Consider the following 13,808-nt stretch of genomic DNA (forward strand, 5'->3'; position numbering starts at 1 on the left):
ATCCACCCACCCATCTACCCATCCATCCATCCATCCATCCATCCATCTATCTGCTGTCCATCCACCCATTCATCCGTCTATCAATTCACTGTCCGTCCATCCATCCATCCATCCACCCACCCATCTGTCCATCCATCCACCCATCCGTCCATCCTTCCATCTACCCACCCATCCATCCACTCATCCATCTATCCAGCTGTCCATTTATATCAGAATTGGAGTTCCAAAGTGAGACAGTTGGATCATTTAATACCATGCTTGTTTGAAATAAAAGCTGACAAATATTAGTCTGGGTGGAGTGGTCCCCAGCCCTGTCAATCTGCTTTTGTGGTGACATTTCCACTAATTGAGTGAGGTAAACCTGCAGCTTCTCAGTTTTCATGGAAATAGGTCCCAAGCACGTGTTCAGCATGAAATGTGCGGTGAGGTGGACAACATGACTTTTGATTGTTGAACCGACCGGCACGTTGGCACCATCGTCAAGGGGCCTGCGTCGGCTCATTGGTTCGGAAGGGTGTTCTTGGTGCAGTGCCCCCCAAAGGCCCCCGTCCCGCCTCTGCCACATTGTTGTGTTTCCCGCTGAGTGGGCTGCATGAGCAGAGAATGTGCAGAACGGTCGTGTGCCCTCCGTGTGCGCTCACGAACGTGGATCTCTCACGTGTGTGTGTGTGAGGCTGGGGAGCAGGTGCTAAGACCACGCTTCTCGCAACCCCGTGGCCAGGCTGTGGGATGCGGCTAGCCGTCACCTTTGCAAGCCTCTCGAGTGGCCACGAGGCCACGGTCATCCCCCCAAACAGAAGCAACCCGAGGGCCCGATGTGACTGAGCTGGGTAAGGTGGCTTTGTGAGAAGTATCACGCTGAAGGCAACTTGTGTTTTCCCAAGACCATTGTAGGAGACAAGCAAGCAGCAACTAATAGAGACCAAAACACCGACACCCCCTTGGCGTCCAGCATGGGTCAGGCCCCTCCGTTACCAAGTGACGCCACACCGTCTCGGTGCCACGGGGGTCAGCGGGGAGGTCAGCGTGCTTCCTTCGCTGAGCCAGAAGATGAAGGGAAATCACTCCCCTGAGAGCTCGGCGCCCAGAAGTGCTTCTCTGACCACTGCCACCATTTATCACCACACCCCTGCCTCAGGACCCCGGAGCCCTAGCCGGCTGCCCTGGGGTGTCCACTCCATGGCTGAGTCTCTGGCTCCCCCCGCCTGAGCCGCAGCCCCTTCTCCAGCACAGTGGGCTGGTGTGGGGGGTGCCTGGGGGCTCAGCCAGCAAACGGGCAGACGCAGAAAGTCCCGCGGGCCCCTTCCTTCTGGCGCCGTGGAGGGTCCGAGGCATCGCCCCACCCCAGCCGCTCAGAACCCCGGTTCTTGCTTCCTAGAGCCGAGCGGGTCACACGCGGGTCACATCGTCAACGGCCTGCGGATGCCAACACTTTCCACCAGCTGACTTTCCGGTCACAGGCTTGCGGCCCCCGGCACGGCGGGTTCACCTGAGTCCTGAGTGGGAGCAGGAGGGCGGCTGCAGGCAGGGGAGGTGTGCCCGGGCGAGAGCCACACCTAGGCGGGCCACACGGCCTTCTCTGCTCGCGGTTGGAGCCCCCCTTCCCGCGGCCTCCCCTGGGCTGACCGCTGAGCCCACATTCACAAAGGATTGGACCGGATTGGCCGAGGCACCCCGCCCGGCGCTCTGCCTCCGGCCTCGCCTCTCTGGCCGGTGTTGGTTTCCACAAACAGGAAGCCCCCAGGAGCCACGGCCACCAGCGACCTCCAGAAACATCCACACCACTGTTGGCCACTCCAACCGTCCGAAAAGCCTTTATCCACTGGGGCTGGGGGGCTCCCTCCCAGCCCCGCCCTGCAGCCCTGGGCTACAGATAGCTGCCCACACCCATGTCGCATCATCGAGGAGGAAAAACTGGGAAAGAACATATAGAACACGATACTTTTATGTAACAATTTAAAATACCGAAAATCACAGTGTATTTGGGAAGGACACACAGATAAACTAGTCCCCTGGGTGGGTCCAGCCTCAAGGCACTAAGTGCTCATGCGTTATTGGCCCATTTGACAGAAGAGGAAGCAAGAAGGTGGTTGGGGTCCAGCAGCTCTGGCCAGACCCCAGCGGGAACGGGTCCTGCCCCGGTAGCCTGGCTTTAAACAGCTCATGGCTGGGGTGGCGAATCTATAATAATCCATTTTTACAAAGAGAGAAGGTGCAGGGTGCTCGCCTGTCTGCTCCCGGTGATGGGGCCCCTCTGGTGTGTGTAAATTATTTCAGAGCTCAAATTACAGAGGGGGCCTCAGAGACGAAGGGACCAGACAAGCAGGGAGCCGGGGGAGGGGGGCGCGGGGGGCGGGAGCTGGCGACGGGTCAGGCCTGTCCCTCCTCTGTCCCGGGTCTGTGGACGGGGCCGCACGGGAGATGCTCTGTGTTCTGGCAGCAGGAGGAAAGGGGGACCAAGAAAGCAGTGAAATTGGCTTTAATGCTATGTTCTGTTAAATCTGACCCACCGGAAACATCCTCCTTTTTACAAGTATTCAAAGTTAAGAGTTATTAAGGTATTTTGCACCCTGTTTTTGTACCAAGACTGTGAAACCCCGCCAGGGTGGCTGAGGTTGGGCTGGGGGCTGGGGGCTGGGGCCACCTCTGTCTGCTGGGGGTGCACTGAGGCTCAGAGGGGCCCCTGTGGCGGGAGGCCCGGTCGTCCTCGTCGCCGGGGCGGAGGGCTGGGCTGCAGCTGCGTCTGGGTGGCCCCAGGGAGCGAGGGAAGCACCTGGCAGTTTCGGTTTCCGACAGGAAGCTGCCTGCTCCTATCTCCTCGCCCCGGCTGCACCCTCTGCCCCAAAGCTCTGGGTGGCGCCCCGCCCGGAGAGCCCCAGGTGGGGACAGCCCCTCGCTGGGACGAGGAAGCCTGGCTGAGGGGCCAGGGCCAGGCGCAGCCCCTCTCGGCCCCCTGGGCCTCCCTGAACTTGGGAGCGCGGTGCCCCGCCGGGGGCCATGAAGGCGGGGAAGGGCTCTGACTTGCACTTTTTGTCAGCTGCCTATCACCTGCTTTTAGGATGTTTGGTCCCAACCTCCGAGTAGAGATGCCGTGGTGATACAGGGGCTTGGCGTCTGTCTGTCTGTCTGTCTGTCTGTCTGTCTGTCTGTCTGTGTGTCCAGGCCTGGCAGAACCATCCAGACAAGACCTCCTCTGAGGACCCTGGGAAATACTGTGCAGAAAGCAGGGGTGCGGGGCCACCCCGAGGTGCTGGGGAGGCGAACCACCACCTCTGGGTGCTGGGGTCCCGTGCCCTGGGGTGCCCTGCACAGACGGGGAGCCGGGAACCTTAGATATCGTGTCCCAGTCGGGGAGCCCAGCTGCGAGGAGAGGCCAGCGGCCCAGCCCCGGAGCCGAGGGGCCCCTGTCTGAGGCCGAGTCAGGCTGGCCCCGCGGCCTGGGGCCCACACTCACTGCAGTTTGCCGTGAGGGGCACAGCCAGGTGGGACCATGTGCAAAGGTCCCCCCTGCCCCTCCCGCTGGCCCTTCCTCCCCGACCGCTCCCCCTGGTAGGGTCTGCAAGGTCGGGGCTTTCCACACACTCAAAATGCACCCCAACTTGGGAGGGAAGGAGGAAGCTCTGGGGGCCGCAGGGCGGGGTCAGCTCCCCGGTTCCTTCTCCACTGGCCTCTCTGAGCCGCCCCAAGTGGCCTTTCCCGGGAAGGGGCTGCAGGGGTTCGCGGAAGTTTCCCGGGAGGCAGTGAGCACCAGGAAGGGGAGCGGGGAGGCAGGGCTGCACCCAGGGCCGGCCGCCGCACCGGAGCCTTCTCTCAGCAGTCCCCCAGCCTGTCCGAGGTCTGGCCGTCGTCCCCACGTCACAGACGCGGACAGGCCTGCGGGGTCGTGGGGCCACCACCCCGCTGCCGCACAGCTGAGCGCACGGAGTCCGGGAAGCCAGGCCGCGCAGAGCAGGGCACAGACCCCTGCCCACACCTCGTCCTCGGAGAGGCCTCCTCTGAACCGTCCCATCCCCCTCCTGGGCCTCCTCGCAAAGGCGATCCCCCCTCAAGGTGTCCGTGAGGCCTCTCAGGCCCAGGGGAGGGGCCCGGGCGCCAGGGCCAGGCCCCCGGGGCCGAGGGTCATTAGGGTAAGGACTAAGAGAGAGCTCCCCGGACTTCGAGGGCCGTGCTGGGCCCGGGCCCCTCTCTGCCACCTGCCCGCGTGTTCAGACCTACAAGTTCCTCTGTGCCCCCTCAAGGCTTCGCGCCCCACACTGCTTCCTCTCCGACAGACCCCTGTCCACACCCGCTCCCCTCTGGGAGCCACACCAGACGTCCACACCTGTCTTAAGCCCCCAACGGCAGGGAGCGTCAGAAACAACACTTCGGCGTCCGGTGTTCTGGCGGGCAGCGGTAGGCCGGGCCGAGGCCAGCGCTATTGCGCTCCCCAAAGGTTTCACAGCAGCAGCAGCAGCAGCAGAGGGGGCTTCGCTGGGGGGCCCCCGGGCCGGGCAGACAGCTCTGCCCCACATCAGCTGGTGCTCGTGTGATCCAGGTGCCAGCTGTGGGGCGTCAGGCAGCACCTGCCTCGGGCTCCGTAGCGTGGGCCACCCAGACCCCACCGCAGGCTCTGAGAGGGTCCGGCCGGGGGCGGGGGGCTGCTGAGTAAATCTGCGCCCCTGGGCGGCGGATGCCGGGGGATCCCTTTCCTGAGGTCCCCGTCGGGGAGCGCCTGCCGGGGACGTGCTGTGTGACCCGGGGCGGGTTTTCTGACCTCTCTGATTTGTGTCCTCACCTTACAGTCAGGCCGACGGCGCCTTGCAGGCCGGCCGAGGGAAGCCGCACCCCGGGCCAGGAAGGAGTCTGGGCTGGATTTGCCCCCCCTGCCCCCTCTACCCCGTCCCCTCCCGCAGCCTGGGGAACAATAGCTTCCGTGTCCCTGTTCGCAGGGCTGCCTGCCGCCTGGGAGACCGTCAGCGATGCCCCCAGCACCGTGTCCGCCTGGGGAGGCTGCACTGGCCTGGGGGGCAGGTGCACCCCTCTCCTCCACCGTGCCACCTGGACCCTCGCACCAGGGGCAGAGGGGATCGCACCCGAGGAGGGGTCTGCCCACGTTCTCTCAGACGTCAGTCCCAGTTGGTGAGCCCAAAGGGGGCCACACCTGATTCCTCCTGACCCACCAGCTCTATAGCTGGGGAGGGGGTCTGCACGCACCGAGGCCTCTGACCGGGGCCCTGGGCCCTGGGCCCTGTGGCTCCCGCTGCCCGGTACTATCCACACGAGGCTCCTCAGGCTGCGAGAGAGGGGATCCCAGCTGCCTCAGGGACACCCTCTGGCTAGGAGAGGCCATCAGGGTCGAGCAGGGACCACCACGTCCTTGTCCCCGCTGCCTGGCAGGGAGCTGAGGCCCATGTGGACAGACTTCCGGCAGATTCCATCGCTAGTCTCCAGGCGCACCTCGGCCTCAACTCCAGGTGCTGAGCTGGCCCCCAAATCTGGAGGGCTTGACCTTGCCAGGCTGGGGACTGGAGGCGGACACAGCCTAGGGGGACTCAGTGGGTCCCAGAAGCCCTCCGTGGCCTCAGCCAAAGCAGTCCTGTCTGTGGGCCAGCCCTTACGCCGCCCTCCGTGCAGACCACCTGCCGGCCCCCTTGGGGAGGAGGGGGAGGGGCAGGGCCTCACCCGGGGTCACTTGGGGGGGCCAAGTGACCTGTTCAGAGCCTACCATCTCCAGGAGGCCTGGCCGCCAGGTGCCCCCAGCAACCGGCCACGGGGACCCCCTGCAAGGGAGCGTGCCCTCCGGGTTCGTCTCCAAGCACTGCCCCTTAGGGGCCGAAGGGTCAGCCCCCAGGTCCGGCTCCAGCCCCTGGCCCCGCCTGCTGACCCCAGGCAGCTCACCCTCTGCCTCTGGGCCTCAGTTCCTTGTCGGACAGACCTAGATGCCCCTCAGCCCCCCTCAGCCCCCGTGGTGGCGTCAGCAGGCACACACCGTGCGGGGGGAGGTCGTCTCCTCCGGGCGTAGGATGCACCCACTCCCGTCAAGGGATGAGCACCCGTGAGCCGGCACCGCCGCGGGCACCAAGGGGATGACAGAGGCAGCGGCCCAGTGCCAGCGGGGCGACATGACAAGTGAATGTGGGGACCCGCCAGACACCTCGTTTGCTGGTTAGAATCATAAACAGAAGGGGAAGATACAGCAGGGAGAGGAGGGTGAGGAGGAGGGAGCAGGGCAGGTGCCCGAGGGGCGGTCGCAAGGAGGGGCCGGCAAGGGCGCAAGGACGAGGGTGAGGGCGGGAAGCCCTGGGAGGGCCTGTGTGCAGGCGTGCTGTGATCCGACTGACTTTGTCATAGGCTCGCTCCCGCAAGTGACAGGGACAAGGCCGGTCTGTAAGTGCCCCCGAGAGACTGCACTGACGCCCACCTGCACCCTGGGCAGCTGTCAGGGGCTGCCTGTCCGCCCCGGCGGGGGTTGTAATCGCTAACGCCCACTGCGCTCCAGCCTCCGCTGCAGAACAATCCATGCGAATGATCCGGAGCCCACGGAGTCCACGGGCCCCGTGGCCAGCCCAGGTGACGCCCCTCTTCTCCCCGGCCGCCGCCCCTCCCTTGGCTAACAGCAACCGAGGCCTCGTCCAGAGCGGATGATCCCAGAGGGAACACGGACGGAGAGTCCTGGCCCAGTGGTAACCCGTTCTGGCCTCCCCCCGGGGCCACGCTTCCTGGCTGTGCCTCCCCTGGTCAACCGTAGTCACGGAAGTGAAAGTGTGAGAAAGCCCCCGAGGCCGGCTGCTGAATCAGGTTAACACGGATGCCTCTCTGCAGTCAAGATACCTCGAGAAGTGAAAGCCTTCTCTGCCTCCTCCAGCTGCCCTCTTGGGACCACTTCCTCCAGGAATCTGGCCTGGATTGCACCCGGCCGGCAGCTCTATCTTCCTAGGCTCAGATTCGGGGTTCAGTGGGTGGGGAGGACATGGCTGGTTGGTGTCCTCTTGTTGGCCTGTCTCAGGAGGCTTGTGGCACGGGGACCGCATGGGCAGGGGACACACATGTTCCAGCAGAAACTGAGGGCCCCAGGAGCAAAACGCCCCACATTTACTGGGGGAGGAAGGGGTCCTGGCTTTCCCCAGGAGTGGCCTTCCTCTTTGTCCTGACAGAAGCCTCAGGGGACTGCAGGCTCTGCCCTTGGAACCAGGCTTCCTGACCGAGTCCAGGCTCCTGTGTGTCCAGAGTTTCGTGCCCCAGAGGCTGGCTCCGGAGGGCCACCCAGAGTGCCTCAGGGGATGCGGGGGGGCGGGAGGGACAGGTGGGTGTGTGTCCTGAGGGCTTCCCGACCCCTTGGACGACCACAGCCCCACTGCACTCCCTCTCCTGGGCTCTCTCCCAGCTCCTTCCCCTCTGCCCTTCTTCGCCCCTGCTCAGGGACGTCGGCCCCCAGACTGTGTTTAACCTTTGCTCTGTTTAACCCTTGACCCTTATTAAAGGTCATCAAATCACCCTTCTCCAATCCCTCCGTGGTGCTGCTGGCTTCCTGCCAGGCGGTGGCCCTGGGGCCGACTTCCCTCCCTGAACGGACCCTGCATCCGTCTGTAGGGTCAACAGAGCCAGCTCAATCGTGCCTCCGCTCTGGCCTGCTGGGTGCCTCTGGGAACCTTGGTATCTTTTTCTGTGATGGCGGTCGCCATGACATGCGGGCTTGCAGGCCCCGAGCCAGGGTCTCTGGCACTGCGTGTTCGGGACAGGAACAGGAGGCGGGAGATGGGACCTGTCACCTCAGGTCTCGGTGGGGTCTGAGCGAAGGGAAAAGCCCCTGCGGGAGGGCCGCCCTGCACACGGCGACGATACCGACAAGATCAAACAGCAAAGTTGCCAACGGTACTTTGTGCACAGGCGCAGATGGTCACAGCCATGTCACAGGTCAGGCGGTCACTGCGGGGCTCAGCCCAGGCCCTCATCGCGGAGAGGGGCTTTCGGGCACACTCCGACCCCGATGCCCTGGGCACCCCGTGCACATCTGTCGGTGTCCTGACGGTCCCCACAAGCACGGCCAGGGGCCACGGCTGAGTGACAAGAGGGATGGTGGGGGCTTGGGACAGAGATGGCCTTGCTCCCCGGGAGGCCGTGCGGCCACATCCTGACCACAGGCCGTGATAGAGATGGGCAGTACGGGCTCTGGGCACCTTTCCCCAAGCCTGCTGCCTGGATACAGATGGGACGGTTACAGATCTGGTCACCTGGACTGGGGGGCCCTGAATCCAATGACAAGTGTCCTTACAGGAAAGGAGAGGACATAGGGACACAGAGGAGAAGCCACATGAAGACAGGGGCAGAGATGGGAGGGACACAGCCACAGTTGGAGGAGGCAGGGAGGACCCTCCCCGGGAGCTGGAGGAGGGGGCTTGGCCCTGCCCACACCTCGATTTTGGGCCCTGGGCCTCCAGACCTGGGGGCGGATAGATTCCTATTCCGAGCCCGCTGGTCGGTGGCACTTTGTCACAGCGGTCCCAGGAGATTAATACAGCAGGGAAGGGCATGCAGAGAAGAGCCCGTGGTCAAGGGGAAGCTGGAGGGGGCAGGGGGAGGACGGAGCCTGAGAGGGCGTGGTGGGGAGGAGGAGCCTCCCCACCGTGCTTGTGGGAACTGTCAGGACACCGATAGATTTGCACAGGGTGCCCCGGGCACACTGGGGTCGGAGTGTGCACGTGCTGGCTGTGGTGGCCTCTGGACCCTCCCCACCCTGGACCAGGTGGCCCACTGCTGGACTCCGCCGGGCTCCAGGCTCAGGACGGCACCTTCTGTGGGATCTCACCCAACCCCCACTAACCACCCAACACCAGCCGCATCTGCTTGGACGCCTCTAGGGATGGGATGCTCATTATCTCCCTGGTCACACGAAGGCTGAAGTCTGCCACCTGGACCCCACGTTGTCCCTCCCCAGTGATACCAGAGCAGGCTCGACTCAGCTTCTCCCCCAGGTGGTCATGCTGAATTGCCCCCCAGCCTCCTCTGCTTCAGGCCAAATTGGAGTGACTTCAATGCTCTGTCCTGGCCCTCCTCTGCTGGGTGTCCTGGGTCCCATCTTTGGTTCCTGTCGGGGGCACAGCAACCTGACCCTCAGTCTCCTCGTCTGCAGAGTGGGCTTGTTGGAATGGGGGCCTGCACATACAGTAGGCGCCTAATAAATCTGAGTGAGGTAAACACTGCTCTTTCCCACTGCACGCCCAGGTCTCCCCTGCCCTGAGCGGGTCTACCACCCGTGGGGTCGCCGTGGGGTCCGGACCCCCCCGGTCCTCCACCACAGCAGGGCTGCGGAGGGCGCCGGGTCCCCAGCCGGGCTGCTCGGCGCCTGCCCGGGGCTCTGCAGCGGGATCCGGCGGCCAGAAGGGCCACGCCGTCTGCCTGACCTCGGCGTGCGCCTCCTGCCAGCCGGACAGCCACGGCCACGTTCAGAGGTGTTCGCTCTCAGGCAGAAAGGCTCCGTCCTAACCCTTCAGAAGATATCACCAACCGTTGTTGCTTTCATACTTTAGGGCCACTTAAAGTATTTTGGGGTCTCCGAGGTTTTCATGGATTCTTGGGGTGCCTGTGGGCCCCAGAAACCGCACGGTGGAGCCGTGCTCCCCACTGGCCTGTCCTAGACCCCGAGACCCCCAGACCCCAAGGGCTCCCCCAGCCGGCCTGCTGCTCTCCCTGGCGGTCCCTCCAGCATTGGAGAGCCCTGGGGGGGGGGGGGTAGGGGGTGGGGTCTGGGGCGGCCTGAGGGGTAGGACGTGTCCCAGCCTGGCTGTGGCCGTCCTGTGGAGCAGGACGATTAAGAAAAGATGGGCTGTGAGCTCGTAAAAGCCAGAGTACCTCGGGGCTGGGACTCCCGTGCCCACACAAGCAGGAGCCCAATAACACGCTGGCCAAACACCCACTGCCCCAGGGAGCCCCCCTCCCCCCCCTCCCCCCCGGGGAGCAGTGAGCTTGGCATGCGCAGTGACCGCGGGGTCGATAAAATGATGGCTGGGATTCTGCATGAGACCGTCCGCCCCGGTGCCCGCGGCCCACCGGCACCGTGGAGGCACTGCCGCCTCGAACTCCTTCCTCGCGCGAATGCCCCCGCCCCATCCAAACACAACACAGCCCGAGGCTCGCACGCGCACCTGCTGTCTGTCCTCTCCCTCAGCAGCCTGGGAGGAGCTGCGCCTTGGCTCCATTAGGGAGCAGGAGGACAGGCTTTGACACACGAGGACCCTGAGGCCCAGGCGAGGACGCGGGGGGTGGCGGGGCCCGGCTGCCGGTTCCCAGAGAGGGGCGGCGGGGGGGGGGGGGGGGCTGCCCCAGGAAGGGAAGGGGCTGTGTGGTGCCTACCAGGAACTTGACCGGACCGGAGCCACTGGCCAGCCTGAGAGGCAGGGTGACCATGTGCCAGGGCCAGCAACCTGGCACCACCCTGTAGGCGTCTTGGAGCCACCCACACGTGGGAGATGCCGTGGGCGCGCTCCTCACTCTGTCTCAAGGCAGGCTTTCCCACACCTGGCTTCGGGTGACCGACAGAGCCCGAATCAGGGGCTGGCCCTCGGGGCCTGGACGGCAGCAGGTTGGGGAAGCAGGCTCTACAGAGGTGGCAGGGACATCCCTGGGTCGGGGTGCCGGGCCTGCGGGTCAGGGGCCCACTTGGCCTCTGGAGAAGGCTCCAGCAGCGGGACTTGGGGCTGTGAGGTCTGGAAGGTTACGAATCTTTCTCGGAGCGTGGCCACGTGGCGTGGGCTGGGTAGTGGGGTCACCTGCTCACGGCTGTGCCCCCCCCCAGTCTTGGGGTGAGCCAGGGGCTTGGCAGTGGGGGCCACGGGGTGGCGGGGAGGCCTGCCCAACACCACTTCTCTCTGGCACCGGCTCCAAAGGGCAGGGGTCTTGCCAGGGACGGCTCATCAGTGGGTATGGCGGTTGAGTCCTGGACCATCGCTGGAGCCCAGGGCCCTGGCCCAGGCCCTCTTCCCCGTGGCCCCAGTGTCCTCATCCCACCCCTAAGCCTCAGGGTCCTGCCGGGAGGACCGCACACCGCCTTCCTCACCAAGTCCCGGGACCCTGCCCGTGGGGGAAGACAGAGCCCACTCCCTCCTAGATGGGACTGAGCAGGCCCCTTCCAGCATCTGCCTCTGGGTGGGGCGCCCACACCCGGCCTGGCACCTGCCGGGCCCTCCGGGGCCACCTGTCCCAGCTGTGTGGGTTTGAGGTGAGTCAACAGAGCCAGGCAGGAGGCAGCCTGGAGATGTCACACTCTGACCACCTGCTCCGGCCCCCACGCCCCCCCCCATCCCCTTACCTGGCTGCCCTTCCTGGGGACCCCGGGGCACTGAGCAGCCGGTGGACGCGGCGACGCTCTCCAGCACAGGGGGACGCCAGGGACATAGGACTGGAGGTGGGTCCGGGAGGCAGTCCTGGCGCCGGGCGACAGGCGAGCAGCCCTCTGCGGGCCGACGTGAGCGCCCTTCCTGACCTCGTGGGGCCTCGAGGGAGGGAAGAGGGCCGCGGCCGGCCTGGCTCTCCGGCAGCCGGCGGCCTCTGTCCCCCAGACAGCTCCACGCCTTCTAGCAGCCGTGCCCGCCGGCCTGGGGAGGGGGCGGGAGGCTGCAGGGGCTCATGTGACGCAGGGCGGGCCTGGGGAGGCGCCGGTGGGGGAGGTCTCCGTGCAGCCCGCAGGTCGGGCAGCCAGCTGTGTCACTGTGATAGTAGGGCCGGGGGCCGGGGAAGCGGCCTGCAGCTGTGCCCACCGCTTCCTCAACAGGAACCATCTGGGCCGGGCCCTGCCCGGCCTTCCCTCGCGGCCATTCCGGTCTGACTTTCCAACAACTTCCTCCTACAGCCGGCCCGCTGACACCACACCCACCTGGAGAGGGGACGGCCCGGACCGCCAGGCGCGCTTCCTCGACCGGGGCTGAGGGGGTAGTGTCCGTGCGGGCCGAGCCCCCGACCCCACGCGCCCCGTCCACCTGTGCCCCCCGCCCAACCTTGGGCCTGGCTCTGCTCCCCCGCACTGCCCTCGGCCGGGCTTTCCCGCCTCCCCACCCAGTTCCCCGGGGCCGCTTCCCTGAGCGTTGGCCCTGCCCTGGAGTCAGACCTCGCCCTGCGTCCTGACCGGCCACCCCTCACCCTCCACACCCCCGGGGCTCTCCTTTGGCTGCCTGGGGCCTCCTGACCCCCACCCACTCTGAAAGGACCGCCGCAGGCCAGGTGAAGAAACCCCTCTCTGAGCGCGGCCTCCTGGCTGGTGGGGGGGGGGGGGGCTCCTCAAGGAGACCCTTCCCCACTTCTCCATGGGCACCTTGCAGGGACAGTGACCAATTTGGATGGGATCTGCTGGGGGAATTAGAGCTGCTCCCCCAGTCTGAGGGCTTCCAGAAACCATGTCAGACCCTCTGTGTCCTCGGAGCCCCCTCCCCACGGGCACTCAGCAAAGAGGGTGCCAGGTACATCAGAGGCACTAAAAAGGCCACGTACTGAAGGCAGCCACAGATGTGGGGTGACGGCAGGAGAGCAGGTGGCCTTGTGAAGAAGACACTGGGCCCCGTGCCCCCACACTGGCCCAGCAGTTAGCTCCCTTGGGGCCCAATCACGGCTGCAGGCTCAGCATCGTCAGACAGGCCGAAGGGGTGAGGCCCGCAGACGCAGGGCTGGTGCACAGACCTCTGTGCTGTTTTCATTCCACTGAGTTGAGGTTTTCAGTAATGCCTGCACATGGCGAATACTGCAAGCCGTGCATAAGGGGTACAGCAAGAAATAAGACCCCCTCCCCCTGTTTCCTGGTGTGTTTCTCCAGAGCTCACGGCTGTCACAGTGGTTTTTTGGGGGGGGTCCTTCTGGAATTGGTGCAGGGACAAGACCGTGCTGCCCCACGTGCACACGTCCTCCCCACAGGGTGGACAGCTCCCCACCCCCAGGGTTCAGGTGGGAAGGAGGGTCCTGTGAGCCAGCCGGTCCCTGGGCATCACCGTTGTCCTCACGGCACCCCCTCTCTGCTTCCTGAGCTCTGACTCGGGACAGGACGGAGGGTCCGGGGCCCAACCCGGCTGGTCCCCTCCTTGCTGTATGGTGGTGATGGCAGGGCCGGCCTGTTGCAGGGGAGGGCCCTGTGCACGGCCTGCCCCGTGGTCAGCACGCACGTGTCCGTGTTCCTGACCTTGCCCCTGATGCTGCTTTCTAGACTGCACATGGCCAGGCCTCTCAGAGCTGGCAGAGAGAAAGACTCGGGGGCACAGGCCCCTGGGAAGGCAGCAGCTCGGCACCCGGGTGGGGCCGCCCCCGCCCCCGGGCCAGGCAGATGTTCAGGGCTCACACCTGCAGAAACACCCCCCACAGATGGGGCACTTCCACTTTCGGGAAGAAGCCTCTTGTCTGGCCTGCTTTTCTAGCGGTCAGGGCCGACAGGGGATGGGCTCCAAGAGGCCTGTTCGAGAGGAGGGGGTGGGGGCAGTCCTGGCCCCCGACGGCCACCTTGGGGGCACCTGCCCACGCCCTGCCCCTGCGCCCCACCCCCGCCCCCCAGGCCAGGCAGTTGGTGCTTGTGGGGAAGCAGACGTTGGCTGTGGCTTTCAGAGCTGGGCAGCCGGCTGGGAGATAAGGAGCTGAGGAGGAAGCGGCTGCAGCAGCAGGGGTTCGGGAGGGGGTGGGGCGCCGGGCCTGCCTGCCCACCCTGTCCCGTGCTGCTCCCTCCAGAGACCACTGCCATCTGACCTTCCCCCACTCCCTCCCTCCCTCACAAACACCCATGGGGCCATGTGGGGGTTACGCAGGTGCCTTGCTTTCTGGGAACCTATGGGAAACAGACGTTCAATCAATAAGTCCTCAAT

General features: G+C 65.3%; 1 protein-coding gene across 2 annotated transcripts in view; it reads right to left on the reverse strand.

Annotated features, from left to right (window-relative positions):
• Window positions 1-11,598, reverse strand: part of CBFA2T3 (CBFA2/RUNX1 partner transcriptional co-repressor 3) — a 79,917-nt gene extending 68,319 nt beyond the window's left edge. For both annotated transcript variants that reach the window (XM_049622807.1, XM_049622806.1), the window contains exon 1: window positions 11,285-11,598. The gene's annotated coding sequence lies outside the window, so the exon portion shown is untranslated. The remainder of the gene's footprint in view (window positions 1-11,284) is intronic.
• Between the last annotated feature and the right edge of the window lie 2,210 nt (window positions 11,599-13,808).

This window comes from Panthera uncia, assembly GCF_023721935.1.
Source record: "Panthera uncia isolate 11264 chromosome E2 unlocalized genomic scaffold, Puncia_PCG_1.0 HiC_scaffold_20, whole genome shotgun sequence".
NCBI classification, from domain to species: domain Eukaryota; kingdom Metazoa; phylum Chordata; class Mammalia; order Carnivora; family Felidae; genus Panthera; species Panthera uncia.